Genomic DNA, 3,924 nt, shown 5'->3' with positions numbered 1-3,924 from the left:
AATTATTACAATTAATTATAAATATATATATATATATAATATTTGTTTAATAGTTGAAACTTGGAAGTATCACAACGAGAGTTTATTATGCCCAATATGTAACGAACACGTTGTACCAATAATATTCACAAAAAGATATAAATTTTCCAGTTCGAGATTCGGAGCTACTTGCTTCTTAGGGTTAGTTATCTCTTTCAGTATATCTTTCTACTTTCCCCTCATCAAACCCCCTCCCCCCCCCTTCATTCGTACAATTTAATTTTCCAATGAAATTTATGTCAAAGGAAAGCTTTTATATGCAACATTTCTATATATATATACATATATCAATGTTATAAATAGCCGAAGGTAATTTTCAACACGTTCGAACATTTAATCTCTGATAAATTCGAAACCGATTTAATGATAAAAACAAAATGAGTAAGACATTTGTATCATTATCATTATCACCATCACCATCATCATCATCATTATTATTATTATTATCTTCCTTTCTCTCTTTCTCATAGCTTTAAGCGAATTTCAATGTAGAAAATCATTAACTAAAATAGTCCTTGTGTGTGTGTGCGTGTCTTGTATAGTCTTCAATACGTGACAATGCACCAGCACCACCACTATGACGTTCGCTTTTCAGATGTTGGCCATTGTGTTTGATGCCTCTGATGTTGAGTCAGGAGAGACAAGCAAGGCTTGTGTGTCCGTTTTGCGGACATAATTACGGAAATTACGTAAAGTCGGAAAATAAAAAGCACGATTCAAGCTTTTGGAATACTCGTGGTGGTGGACAACAACGATTAGTCGAAATTATGAGCTCCAAGGAATCAGGATTTCAACCTAATTCCGAATTGACTGTATTACAACGTCAAGAATTATGGGAGGTGAGAGTAGAATTATTTGTGTTTAAGGATAAAAATAATATTTGTTAATATGTTGAATGTATGTGTGTGAATTTCATATAGTTGTCGCATATATATTTTTGAAGTTATACTTCTTTTGGCGCGTTTTGGAAAGTGAAGTTAAACGCGACCGAAAAATCGACACCACGAAGTTGTCAATATTTACGATGCGCGGGAAAAGTGATTTCAAATTTACGGCATGAAGAAGTAATTCGTAAATATAAATAAATTAGAATTGTACATATTAATTAAAACCTTTTATCAATGGTATTTAATATCTTCATTTTATTATCGACAAATGTAGAGTATTATATATTGGTACGCGAGATAATTGAAGTTATTTTTGAAGTTATTGAGGTTATGTTCGTTTTGGTACAGTAAAGAAGTATAACTTCTTCATCAGTTTTTTTTTTTATTATTTAATATTAAACTTATTCTCCCTTTCAATGATCGGTTTGAAATATTTAATGATATATTCATTTAAATTATATATTATTATTTTATGAGTTACTTATCAATTGACAATTAACACAATAATGCACTTTTATCTTTATATATATTATTGTTAAAGATAGATTATCTCAAAAGTACTATATATATATACACATCAATTGTAGTCGAGTATATTTAGCGTTAACTGTTTCAAACTATTTCGTATAGTAAACAGAAGTTAATTTCTTTTGCAACAAACTAAAGCGAGGGAAAAACAAAATTTCTGTTACAAGAGTAAAGAAAAAAGGGATTAACTTTATCTACGTTGTCGTCTACCTCGTCTCGTACTTCTTTCGAGAACGTTTAACGATTCGAAACAGGTGCAGGACGTTTCTCAGCAAACAACAGACAACGACGCCAAAGAAAAGGAAAAGGAAGTTGAGATAGAGGAGGAGAAGAAAAAAGAAGAAAAAAAAGAAGAACATAAAGAAGAAAAAGAAGAAGAAGAAGAAGGAAGAGATGCAAGTGTTCCAAAAGTTTTCCAGAATCTTTCCAAAGAGACAATGTCCCAACATTCGGAAGGTTGCACCTTTTGTTCGAGCCAGGTCAAGCCAAATCGTTGCTACGAGACACAACACTTTGAATTATCTGACCTAGATTATGATTCCAATTGGTCTATCTATAATAATCATCATTATAATCATCATCCTTATTCCGTTCATCGAAAAACTCGATTGTACGATTAAATTTACAATTGATTTCATTATTAACTCATCTAAATTATTTATATTAGGTACATATATTTATATATAAATGAAAAATGTTGATAAAAATTATTAATGTAAAATTTACCGACTCGTATAAAAGTAATTTTTCTTTTGTTTCATTATCGTAAAAAAGAAAAATAGAAAGATAATAGTTAATGGATGTTAAAAGAGAGAATAAAAACAAGTAATCAAGAAAAGTAAGTAATACTTTAAACACTGATATAAAAACCGATTCCTTAACGATTCGTTATTTCGTATAAATACAGGTGTTTTTTTATTGGTAAATTCGAAAGGAGAGAAGAAGGAAAAGCTTGACTAGTTTCGAAACATGTTTCAAACTTAAATAACGAGTACTCTTAGTGCAAATAGTTTTTCTTGAATACTCTATCGACACAACGTTTTACTAACGAGAACGAATAGTCATCAAACTTATTTGTAATAGAGAGTTCGAATTATAAAATTTAACTTTGATCTTCTCGTCGTTGCACAAGAAAAAGAAAACACACACACACAGATCTACAAAAGATGAGTAATTAAAAGATCCAAAAATCCGAGAAAAATAATAAACAAATGATAGATTAAGAGAATTAAATTTAATATAAAAATTAAAAATTGAATTAAAATTAATCTCAAAAATTGAGATCTCATTCATAAAAAACATTTTATAATACAAAGTAAGAAAAAAAAAAAGAAAAAACAAAAGATAGAAATCGGTATTATAATTATTCGAAATTCATAAACGAAATATAATCGAACTTTTAGGTTAAAAGGGTGGAGTGGTGGTGGTGTTAAAGGGGGTACTACTCTACCCATTGTTAAAAGCTATAACTTAAGGAGGATTTAACAATGGACAAAGAACGAGAGAACAAGTACATAAGAATAGAACATAAACGATATAGAGAATGCCAACGTAATTCGTCTTTGCCGCGCTAAACTTCAAGATAGTTCGTTCTAACGAGTATGGTTATACCGTTCTCAAAGAAGTTCCCGGATACGCTTATCTAAACAGTTGGGTTATACACTCTGAAAGATCGTAAATTATGCGTTAAGATTCATGCTAAGCGAAACGTATAATATAACGTGTATGTATGTATGTGTACTACGACCTTTTTTTTCCTTTATTTCTTTATTTTTTCATTTTTTTTTTTTACCTACTTATATTTTAACGATATCAAATAAGGAAGAAACAAGGGGATTATAAATTAGTATCAAATAATAAAATAGGAATTGTAGTATAATTAATTGNTTTATATTAGGTACATATATTTATATATAAATGAAAAATGTTGATAAAAATTATTAATGTAAAATTTACCGACTCGTATAAAAGTAATTTTTCTTTTGTTTCATTATCGTAAAAAAGAAAAATAGAAAGATAATAGTTAATGGATGTTAAAAGAGAGAATAAAAACAAGTAATCAAGAAAAGTAAGTAATACTTTAAACACTGATATAAAAACCGATTCCTTAACGATTCGTTATTTCGTATAAATACAGGTGTTTTTTTATTGGTAAATTCGAAAGGAGAGAAGAAGGAAAAGCTTGACTAGTTTCGAAACATGTTTCAAACTTAAATAACGAGTACTCTTAGTGCAAATAGTTTTTCTTGAATACTCTATCGACACAACGTTTTACTAACGAGAACGAATAGTCATCAAACTTATTTGTAATAGAGAGTTCGAATTATAAAATTTAACTTTGATCTTCTCGTCGTTGCACAAGAAAAAGAAAACACACACACACAGATCTACAAAAGATGAGTAATTAAAAGATCCAAAAATCCGAGAAAAATAATAAACAAATGATAGATTAAGAGAATTAAATTTAATA

This window comes from Polistes canadensis, unplaced genomic scaffold (assembly GCF_001313835.1).
Source record: "Polistes canadensis isolate GaletaPanama2010 unplaced genomic scaffold, ASM131383v1 scaffold_123, whole genome shotgun sequence".
Lineage (NCBI taxonomy): Eukaryota > Metazoa > Arthropoda > Insecta > Hymenoptera > Vespidae > Polistes > Polistes canadensis.
This window is presented reverse-complemented; position numbering follows the sequence as displayed.